Source organism: Echinops telfairi, unplaced genomic scaffold, assembly GCF_000313985.2.
Source record: "Echinops telfairi isolate 266 unplaced genomic scaffold, ASM31398v2 ScPeMD7_42;HRSCAF=159, whole genome shotgun sequence".
NCBI classification, from domain to species: Eukaryota; Metazoa; Chordata; class Mammalia; order Afrosoricida; family Tenrecidae; genus Echinops; species Echinops telfairi.
The window spans coordinates 3,722,611-3,735,067 of NW_022103940.1; the positions used below are offsets into that span (position 1 = coordinate 3,722,611).

At 35.7% G+C, this 12,457-nt stretch overlaps 1 pseudogene; it reads right to left on the reverse strand.

The window, feature by feature from the left end:
• Positions 1-5,531: 5,531 nt before the first annotated feature.
• LOC101646629 lies at positions 5,532-6,263 on the reverse strand (annotated as a pseudogene).
• Between the last annotated feature and the right edge of the window lie 6,194 nt (positions 6,264-12,457).

Here is a 12,457-nt window from a genome sequence, read left to right on the forward strand (position 1 = left end):
TTAAAAACCAGAACTCAGTGCTCCATCACAATTAATGTCCCAAATTGTCTCCCCCTCTTTCACTCTTGGTTACTAATAGATTTTTGCATACATCCAATTGCCTGTTCTAATCTTTTAATATAAATGAAGTGATACAATATTTTTATTGTAGCTAATTTCAATTAATTTCATTAAGGGTAAAGTCTTCAAGCATCATCCATTGTGTAGTATGTATCAAAACTTGATTTATTTTATGGTTGAATAAAATTAAATTTATGTATGCATTACAATTTGCTTATTCATCCATTAATAAACAACTAGATTTTTTTTCCACATTTGGGTATTATGAAAAGTGATAAGATGAACACTGGTTGACATACATCTGTTTGTATTGCTGCTTTCAATATGCCATAGTTGCAAATAATAAATAAAAGACATTCTGTAGCAATATTAATTTCAGGTGAAATCGATTTCAAGATATAACCTCTCAGATGTTATAAATATATACATTATAAAGGGATTAATTTATCAAAAAGATTTAACAATCATAAATATATATGCAACCAACAATGAGGCAGCAAAAGACACAAAATAAATATTGATTAAAAAATCGAGAAATAGATAGCACTGCAATAATACTTGGAGGCTTCATTACAGCACTTTCAACATTGGATGGAATATCTAGAAAGATCAACAAGTTAATAAATACCTGAGCAGTACTATAAATCAATTTGACTTAAGTGACATATAGTGATTAATTCACTGGACAGCCCAATATACAATATACATACAATTCCAGTGCCCATGGAAAATTTTCAGGATAGACACATAAAGTAAGTCTGAATACATTTTTAATTGAAATTATACAAAATATTTCCCTGACCAGAGAAGAATGGAACTAGAAATAAATAACAGATAAAATGGAAAATATATAGACATGTGGAAAGAAATTAAACAACACACTATTAAACTACGAACGGGTCAAAGAAGAAATGAGCAGAGAAATATATATATTATATTAGTGTTATATATATTAGTGTTAAAGGAAAATGACGGGAAGGCAAAATAAAACATAAGGGTTAAAACAAGGGCAATACTTAGAGGGAAATTCATATCAATAAATGACTATGTTATAAAAGAAAAAAATCTCAAATTAACAGTGTAACTCAACAACTCTAGTAATTAGAAAGAGAAAAGCAACTGAGCCCAACCCTGCAAAATAAAAGAAACAATAAAGATTAGAGTATAAATAAATATAAACCAAAACAGAAAAAAAGAAAGAACAAAATCTGAACCTAGTTCATTGAAAATAGCAATAAAATTGCCATAGCTTTTAGCTATATGACAAAACAATGCAAAAAGATGAAAATAAACAAAGTAAATAAAAGAGGACAGTGTTATTATCTAAATGAAACTGATGAATTCCTTGAAGCACAAGCTTGAATCCGTGATCAAAAACCGCCCAACAACAAAATCATGGTTTATTTGGGGAGTTCTACCAAACATTGAAGGAATTGATGCGATTTCTCTATAAATGCTTCAAAAAGATAAAGAAAGGAGAAATACTCTCCATTTTATTCTTTGAAGCAAACACAACTTTGAAACAACACATGAAAAAGACATCATAAGAAAAGAATATTACAGCCTATATCACTTAGAAATATAAACACAAAAGTATAGCAAACAAAATCCAAAGCATAAGAGTCAGATACTGTGAGAAAGTGGGATTTATTCAAGCAATTCAAGGATGATTCATCATTAGAAAATCAATCAACATATCATACTAAATTAATAGAACACAGAAAAGGGACAACATGGTCAACTGTATGGATGCAAAATAAAAAGCATTTGACAAAATCCTTTTAATGAAACAATTAAGAAGATAGGACTGAAATAAATATGATTAAGGTTATATATGTAAAACCATCAACAAACATTTACTTCATGGAGAAATATTGAGAACATTCTCCTTGAATCAGAACCAGAATAAAGGTGCCTACTGTTCTGTCACAATTTCTATTCAATATTGAAGTAGAAGTCCGAACTAGAGCAATAAGACAACAAACAACATAAATACAAGTATCCATTTTTAAAGATAAAATAACTTCTATAAATAGCATTATCTGATATATACAGAAAACCCCAAAGAATCTAGTAGAAACCTTCTATTGCTAATAGAGGAGCTTAGTACCTTTGGAGAGGACAAGATCAACAAAAATCACTTGGGTTTCTATGCAAAAACAATGACATATCTGGAAAGAAAATTAGGGAAATAATTCCATTTTCAACTGCGTCTAAGAAAATAAAATACTTAGGAATAAATTTAACCAGGATGTAAATTATTTATAAATTAAAAATTAATTAAATACTGCTGATGATATTAAATAATATTTAAATAATGGAATTATATTCTATGAACTTTAATTAGAAGATATAATATTGCTAAGATGTCAATAATATTCAAAGTAATCCAATGTAATTTAATGCAATCCTGATCAAAATGTCAATAGTTTTCTTTACAGAAATAGAAAAACCAAACCTCAACTTTATGTCAAATAGAAAGAGGCCTATAATAAGTAATGCTGAAGGAGAAAAAGAACGCAGGTGAATTCACACTTCCGTGTTTAAAAACAAGGATGAAGGGCACCATGAAGAGAAATGATATATGTCTCCATAGAATGCCAGAGAGGAAAAAACAAATAAGTCTACAGATACAATAGTAAGAGAATTCATGGTGGAAAATTTCCCCAATATCACATAGGAGGAGAGAATAACCATCCAGGAAGCAGAAAGAATTCCAAATAGGAATCCCTCTTCCCAGGAAGGGTGGAGGGGAAATCAAGACATACAGTAGTAAAATTAGCAAACATCAAGGAAAAGGGGAGAAACTTGAAAGCACCCAGAGAGAAAGTCATCTACAAAAGTAAACAGATAAACAGGCTGTTCAGCAGAAACCACGCAAGTGAGAAGGCAATAGAACAACATATCAAATTTAGACAGAAAAAAAAATTGCCAACCAAGAATCCTATACCCATCAAAGCCATTAATAAAACATGCAGGACAAATAAAAGGATTCCCCAAATTCATATAAACAAAGGCAATATATATATATATGTGTGTGTGTGTATATATACATATATATCTCAACCAATCTCTATGGTAACAAAATCAACAACTGCAGCATACAAACATGAGACCACCACAGTATGTAATGCTACCTAGAAATCAACATACTGAAAATAATACTCAAAGCAACACAGAAAACATGAATATAATCACTGGATGTCAATGAACTAATTGCACCAATCCAAAGACAAAGAGTAGACTAGATTAGTAAACAAGACCCATCAATCTGTTACCTTCAAGAGATACACCTCAAACTCACAGATAAAAATTCAATCAAAGGATGGCAAAAAAAAATTACCAAGCCAATCAATGGCAGCCAAATTAAGGCAAAAGTAGCAATAATAGTCTCCGACAAAATAGATTTAAAATAAATTGCATAATGAAAGATAAGAATGGACACTACATAATGATCAAAGGATAAATAGACCAAGGACACAGTTATAATAAACATGTATATTCCAAACAAAAGACCCCAAAAATATATCAAGCAATTCCTCAACAGATGAAAAGGCAAATTACAAGATATAAAACAGTGGTAGTAAACATCAATCCACCACTCTCAAGGAAAGATAGGTCAGCAAGAAAGAAACTCAAGAAAGATATGGAAGAGCTGAATAACACAATCAAATAGCTTGACCTCCTAGATATTTAGAGTTCTCCAACCAACCAACATACACACACACACACACACACACACACACACATTCTTCTCTAATGGACATGGTAAAAATTCTAAAGTAGACCACATGCTAGACCACAAAGAAAGCCTTAACAAATTCAAACCCACAGAAATCATTCAAACCCACTTTTCAAATCACAGTGCAGTAAAACAGGAAATCATCAGAAAGCATAAAGTCAAACACATGGACACTAAAGAACACACTACTCAAAAAAGAATGGAATACAGCCAAAGTCATGATCAAATATCAGTTTGCTTATTTATTTATTTTAAAGAGTAAGCATTTGTTTTATTGACAAACGAGGCCTAGGCCTGTGTTTAAAAAGCAACCCTGATCATATCACCACGATTAGACTCTAGCCTGGCTTGCTGAGCCATCATTTTACAGTTTATTAAACAAGCAAGAGTTCAAAATTCTCTCATCCACCTACTGGGATCTTTTTATATACATATTGTTATTAAGTCCCATTTGGAACAGCTAAACACCCTTTACCAAAAGCTTTAAAGATGAGCTCATAAACTCAGTTTAAATGAGGTAAAATAGAAGGAATGCACATGAATAGCTTCCCCATCAGAGCCCAAGTCATTCACTTTCTCCCGACCAAAAACCCTTAGAACTCCAACTTTGACTCACTTATTCAGAAAAATACAATGAAGGCAAATGATAAGTTTGTATTCTTCAACTCCTCAATCCAAGGTTTGCTTAAAACCATTCTAAATAAAACAAAACACTACTAGGGAACACTTAGTCAAAACCAGATAAGGAAAGTAAAGCCTGCACAATCATGAATCAGAATTGTACCACCATGTTGTATGCAGCCAAATATCACATCAATTGATTCTATACATATTATGGAATTATCCAAGTTGGAGTTTAGAATGGCAAAACTAAGAAATAATTCCTAATTCCAAGAATTCAAATTTTCAGATGAGTGTTGGGGGGGGGGGTCGGTGACAGCAAGGGGGAACCTAATATAAATTCAAGACTCTTCTCCCTTAGTGAAAAATACTGTAAAAATATACACCATTTTTCCAGATAAATACATTTACAGTTGGCTGTTTTGTTTTACAAAATGCTACTCCATTTTTGTAACTGTTATTACTGTGCCTAAAGTCAAGTATCTGGGGCCACATTTGGCCATGATTAGGACAATAAACAACGCAAAACCAAAGTAGAACCGATGTAAAAGGGTTCTGAACCCTGGGACTTTCTACCATCAAGGCACACACCTGGGAAAGATACACTCTAGTACAGTACTAAGGTTCCTAGTCCTAACTCTTATTACATGAAGTTAGTCATTTACACAGGTTACTGGCATTAGTAATAACTCTTATTCAAGACTATACAGCAAGTTAATGAATTTAATGTATATGCTTAATAAATTCTATGTATCACTAGCTTGGACAGAGCCACTCTTCTAGACAAGGAAATTAAGCCTTTTTAACCTACCATCCTCAGTGGCCTACACACTTCTACATGGCCTCCCAAAGTTTGCCTTTTGTTGAAACTGAACTTGGCTCCTTTCGCATAGTAACTTTGAAGGAAGAAGGTCAGTTTTTCCCATGAATTTATTCCTGTGATACAACCCTCTTGCCGCTTGCTATTCTGGCTATGTTGTAAGGACTCTTGGAGCTTAAAGCCCAGGCAGTTTGATGTCCGACTTCATAAATACATTTTATTTCGCAGTAGATGTATATGGTTTGGGTAGCTGGAGTTGTTTAAAAGTCAATTGTTGCACTTATATGTCTATCTAATTAGATATGCCAAACCACCTCTTACTCCAGGAACACCTGCAAAAGTCACCAGCATATTTCTGACAACACCTTCTAGCTACTCTACATGAAAGAACCCCACAACCCTGTGCCAGCCTCTTAATTTGACTGAGTCCCATTTTGTCTGAATGTGAACATCTCTAATACTTTCGGTTAATGGTTCGATGCAACTTGCTTGATTTATGCTTCTCAAATGTTTGGTCACAAAGACATCAAAAGTTATGAGAGTCATGATTCTCTGCCAGTTTGTTATTCTGTCAACAAAAATATGGGCCATCACTTAAGGAAACGATTTGACATCAGCTTAGTTTTTGACGTCCAGTTTACCTGGCATGCTTTGGAAGGCCATCTCGTGGTTGCCCTGCATGCCATCCTAGACCTACCTGAGGGTCTCTAACTCCTTCCTGCTGGCGACCCCAGTCCTACCCATGGATTTTGCTTCCTTGGCCCAGTGGCCTGCTCCCAGAGGTACCAAGTGATAATCTCCAGTGATTGTTGGTACAACTCATCCTCCTCATCCTCAGCTGCTGGAAGCATCTAGGGTAAAGATCCATCAATACCAGGGCCATTACTGGCCTCCTCCATACACCCCAGCATTGGGATGACAAGTGGCTGCTTCCCCAGTGGCTCCAGTTCATAACTGTTCAGCTACTCTTCAGTCAACAAGATGCCTAATAAACTTTGCTTCCATTTCTTCAGACAACATGTGGTTGGTGGGAGTAAAGACCAGTGGCCTACTGTATTTTTTGTTTGTTTGGGGGGAGGGGGCTCTTGAGTTGATTCTGACCCTATAAGATTGTGTTAGGCTGTGCTGACTAGAGAAACAAATCCAGCGTGTAAGAAAGAGCTTTATATCAAGAAATAATTATCAAGAAAGCATCCTTGGTAAGTCTTGTTAAGGTGGGACTTCAAAACAAAAGTCTCAATCAAAATAATGGTTTCTGAGGACATATTCCTGTCCACGTGTATGCATACATAAATATCTGTGTAACCACACACATCTTTTTAAAAAAATTCTTATTACTGGTGTGGCAAAATTGAATGTATTACATTTACCAAAATTGTAACCTTTTCTTGCATACATCTTTTTAAAAAATCATTTTATTGGGGGCTCATATAACTTTTATCACAATCCATATGTACATCCATGGTGTCAAGCACATTTGTGCATTTGTTGCATCATCATTCTCAAAACATTTTCTTTCTACTTGAGCCCCCCTCCCGCCCCCACCCTCCTTCCCTCAAGAACCCTTGATAACTTACACATTTTTTTTCATGTCTTACACTGTAGAATGTCTCCTTTCACCCACTTTTCTGTTGTCCGTCCCCCAGGGGACCTTCCCCTTAGCTTCCTGGTATCCCTACTCTCATTATTGGTTCTGAGGGGTTTATCTGTCCTGGATTCTCTGTGTTTCCAGCTCTGTTCTGTGCCAGTGTCCATCCTCTGGTCTACCTGGACTTATAAGGTAGAATTGGGATCATGATAGTGGTGGGGAGGCAGCATTAAAGAACTAGAGGAAAATTGTATGTTTCATCGGTGCTATACTGCACGCTGATTGGCTCATCTCCTCCCCCACAAACCTTCTGTAAGATGGGCTTTGGGTCTCCACTCCGCATTCCCCCTCATTCACAATGATATGATTTTTTGTTATCTGAGCTTGCATACATCTCAGAGTCTTCATTTACCTATGTCAAATTGTGCAGTCTTTACCAATGTTAGGTACCATTTTTCCAATCACCAAGAATAACAATTTTCTACTATCTATAACATGATCCTCATTCCCATCCCAGGTACTCTTCAAAGAACTTTGCTTTTTCTGTGTGTACTTTTTATAAAAATGTGACTGTTTAATATTTAATCATTTCCCTTTATAATTGACTTCTTTCACTAAGAATTAATCCCTCAAGATTTATCCATGTTGTAAGGTGTTTGGTGACCTCTTAACTAGACTTTATAATTTTGTAGTAGTCCATTATATCTAGGTACTACAATTTGTTTATGCCTTCATCTCTTGATAGTTTTGTTTCCATGTTTTTCATATGAATAATACTACAATAAAAATCACACTGCCATCAAGTCAATTCCGACTCATAGATACTCTATAGGACCGAGCAGGACTGCCCCCTTGGGCTTCTGAGGCTGAAAATATTTTCAAGAGTGGAAAGCCTCATCTTTCTCCCTAGGAGTGGGTGATGGATTTGAACTAGTAAACCTGTGTTTAGAAGCTCAATGCATAACCAAGCACAACACCAGGCTTCCTTATAATGAACATAGATGTGCATGTCTATTCATATCATTTATCTTATATATCTCTGTATATACCTAAGAGTGGTGTCAAAATTAGTTTTGTATTAAATTTGCTAAGCCACAATTCTCAGATTTTTGACAGCTAACTATTAGTAATACCTCATGACCTGACCTAGCATAAAGTAATTACAGCCAACCAATTGTAAGTCTCCATAATGGATATGGAAGAATGCAACACCTTTCCTCAGGTCACATCCCTGATGCAATTAATTGTCAGCTTTCAATACCAGAGGGCACTGTTGGAAACGTGTTTGCTTTGTGCTGGATCTGGACCCTGCATCTGGTTCCTTGGCCTCTGGTTCTTTGGATTTGAGCTAATGGCTTGCCATATGGCCTGCTGATCCTAGGAGTCATCAGTGGCCTACCAGCTTTTGTGCTATCCTTAAATTCACACATTTTGGCAGCCAAAAACTTGACCTGTTGACTTAGGATTAATTTGCCTGTGCAGCTATCAGTATGCGATTTTTGTGTAGATCTTGGATTTGTCTGATCTCACAGCTAAGTGAGTTAAGTGAAGCCTCTGTTCTAACATCTGACCCACCGTCTTGGAACCAGCCTGTACTTGCCTGCTTCTAAACTGTGTGAGTCATGTTCTTGATATCAATTTATCTTGACATATGCAATATGTATGCATCGCTGATTTTGCTTCTTAGAGAACGGAGCCTAAAACAACTGGAATTACTACAGCCTAAAATGTTGATATTGCTGGCTTTGTGAGGAAGAAACAGATCCTTTATGTTTGAGTGATTGTACCATTTTACAATTCTACCAGCATTGAATAAGAGTTCCAAATTATGCATAAATTCATGAGAATTTATTATTATGCTTGTTTGTCCTTTCTTTTGTTTATCATCAACATTTGTATAGGTGTGAGACGGTATCTCACTCTTGCAATTTGCATCTGTCAAACAGCTAGTGGACTAGCTGTTACCATGCTGAAATGAACAATCCTATGGCTTACTATGCCTTGAATTACAAATTGAAAAGTAATGGCATTGCATTCGTCATTTAAAGGAGAATATTTAAAGATCTATCTTTTTTTTTCTTCAACATAGCCCCTAAAGATCTATCTTGACAATGTTGACTGTCATAGGATAATATCCATACACCTAAAAAGATCAATTAATGTAATTATTATTCAAATTTATGTACCAACCACTTGATACAGGGAAGGTTTTCACAGGAGCACCTTGCTAAATAATCTGAGCTGAAAACCAAGCCTCAGGGTATCTGCAAACCACACAGGAGTTCTAAAACCTATATCTTGGCGGGGGGTGGGGGGTGGGGACAGGCAAATTGAGTGCTCAAATTCCTCTAAAATTGTTTTACAGAAAATCCAAGCTTAGACATGTGTAATGGTGTAGACAAGATGAATTCAGCCTGCCAATCAAGTATGAGAGCAATCAAGAGAAACATCCCATAGTAAGTCATGCCCACTGAAATCAGAATCCCTTGCCAAAAAGAACCATTGTATAGACCTGCATGCTCATTTTATTAGTATATCCCAGGACATTCCAAGAAAACCCCACCTTTTCCCTAGAATTTTTGTGAATTTCTGTTGATTGAGATGTGAAATTCAAAATAAAGACTAAGGTGCTGTAATTAGAAAACATGGATTTGATTATAGAAACAAAGCTGGAGAGCATGCATGATAGAATTTTTCACAACCAATGCCTTATCATTGCAAATACATTCTTTTCCTACAAAATAAATAGTTACTGGGCATGTGGACCTTGATAAACAGCATACATGGTAATCAAATCCACATCTGTTGCGAGAGGCAATGGAGAAGCTCGATATCATTAGCCAAAACAAGGCTAGCAGCAGCCTGTGGAACAGACTATCAATTAGTCATGTAACATTTCAAACTGAACCTAAGGAAATGTAAAACAACTCCACAAAACCCAAAATATGATCTTGAGTATATCCTACGTGACTTTAGAGACCATATGAAGAACAGATATGATACACTGAATACTGTATATCTAAGAGCAGAAGAGTTGTGGGATGACATCAAGAGTATCATAATTGAAGAAAGAAAAGGGTTGTTGAAAAAACAAGAAAGAAAGAAAAATCAAGATAGATATCAGATTACACTCCAAAGTTTGCTCTTGAAAATAAAGAATTCAAAGCAACTAGAGAAATTATGAAGTAAAATGCAGAAATTTTCTAAGGGCCACTAGAGCAGACAAAGTAATTTATTCTAATAAAATGTGCAAAGACCTAGAGTTGCAAAGTCAAAAGGTAAGAACATGCTCAGCACTTCTCAAACTAAAAAAAAAAGAAAGGAATTCAACATGGAGTTGCAGTATTGAATGATTCTACAGCCAAAATGCAGAACAATGCAGGAAGTATAAAGTGAAGATGGGAGGAATGCAAAGAGTCATTGTACCAAAAATAATTGGTTCAGAGTGAACCATTTTAAGGTGTAGAATATATTTTTTTAAAACAATGAAAGAAGTCCAAGCTGAATTAAAGGCAATGGCAATAAAATAATATATTATATAACAATGGAAATATTTCAACAAGCTAGATGTAGCACTAGAGGCCCTAACTAGTCTATACCATGATTTTTTTAAGACAGCTGCTTGGCCAACCAACTAGATGATATCCACATTTGTGCCCATTCCGAAGAAAAATGACCCAAAATAATGCACAATTTATTAAACAATATATTTAATATAATATGCAAATAACATTTTGCTGAAGACAATTTTAAAATAATTTTAATTTTGCAGAAGTTCAAAGACAGCTGCCAGAAGTTGCATGCTGGGGTTGTATCCTTTCTCCAGACTTATTCAAACGTTCTGCTAAGCAAATAATCCAAGAAGCTGGACTATCAGGAGAATAATGGCATCAATACTGGAGGAGGCTCATTAATAAACTCTGATATGCAGATGACAAAACTTTTATTGATGAAATCAAATTTGATTTGAAGCAATTACTGACTTTTAAAAAAGCCTCCAGTATCGATTAAGCCACAACAGTAAGAAAAAAATATCTGAACAACTGGGCCAATGAACAATGTTATTAAAGATGAAAAACATTTGAAGTTGTTAAGGATTTAATGTTACTTGAATCCATAATCATAGCTCATAGAAGCAGCAGCCAATAATTTAAAGGACGTATTGCTTTAATAAAATGTAATTCAAAAGATCTCTTTAAAGTGTTAAAGAGCAAAGCTGTCCCTTTGAGGTATAAGGCGCTCCTGGCTCAAGTCATGACATTTTCAATCACCTTATATGCATGCAAAACTGGAAGATTAGAGGAGAATTGGTGCATTTAAATCATGGTATCCTAAAGATTCTTGAATTACGGTGTTATAGAAAAATATTGACAGTACCATGGACTGCTAAAAGACAAACCAAACTGTTTTGGAAGAAGTAAGGCCAGAGTGCTTCTTAGAGGCAATAATGGAAAGACTTCATTTTCCATTGGACATATTGTCAGGAGAGACCAATCCCTGGAGAAGGATATCATGCTTGGGAAAGTGGAGGGGCACCTAAAAAGAGGAAGGCCCTCAAGGAGCTGGATCACCCTGTGGCTGCAAGAAAGGGCTCAGGCATAGGGAACAATTGCAAGGAAGGGTAGGACCATGCAGTGCTTCCTTTTGTTGTGCATAGGGTCACTATGCGTCGGAACTGACTCAGTGGCACCAAACTACAACAAAGACTATTGAAAGTGGGTCATTGGTTGGTCTTAAACCGCTAGCTATTAAGTGAAAGAAAGATAAGGTTTCTTCTCCCCTAACAATTTACAGTCTCAGACACCCACAAGGAATAGTTCTGCTCTGTCATATGAGTTTGGTTTGGGCCAGAACAAATAAACCTGTCTTATAAGAAGTACAGCCAGAATGCTCCCTGGACATGAAGATGGTACAGGGTCTGGTCCACAATACAATATGGATCCACGATAATGAAGACTCAAAATAATGAGGAAGAATGCTTGAAGTAGACCTACAGTTTATTGTCAGCAGTAGTTGACAGACTCATACATTTTTTACATGGAATCAGTCGATCCTTCCCAGAGAATGTTTACATCAATGCAAGAAAAGGGAGTAGAAAACAAGTGATGCATAATTTAAAAAGAGCATCGTACTATAAAATTCAAGGGCAGACCCCTCCTGTACTCATCACCTACACCTCGGAACTTTTTGGTTCTCACATACACAGGGCACTGTTTTCAGCGTCCTCTGACCCTATTTTAACTTTAGACAAGAGTACCTCCATTACAATCTTTGCATAAATTTTGGTAGCCATTCAGCTACATCTTTTCATTAATAAATAGAGCAATAAAGATACTTGTTTCTCTAAAATTTTACACATATATTTATTCAGTGTTAAGAAAATACACGCTCATTCACTCACTGACTCACTCACTCTCTCACTAACTCACTCCCTCACTGCCTCACTCTCTCACTGCCTCACTCTCTCGCTGCCTCGCTCTCTCACTCACTCACTGCCTGAAAAAAAAAAGAAAAAAAAAAGAAAATACACATAAGGTATATGCAAAAGGCAGTGATGGTCCAAGATATGAGGCTGAGCTTTGAAAATCAATTTTTAGGGTTTAGAGACGGTACATAGTTTTTGACT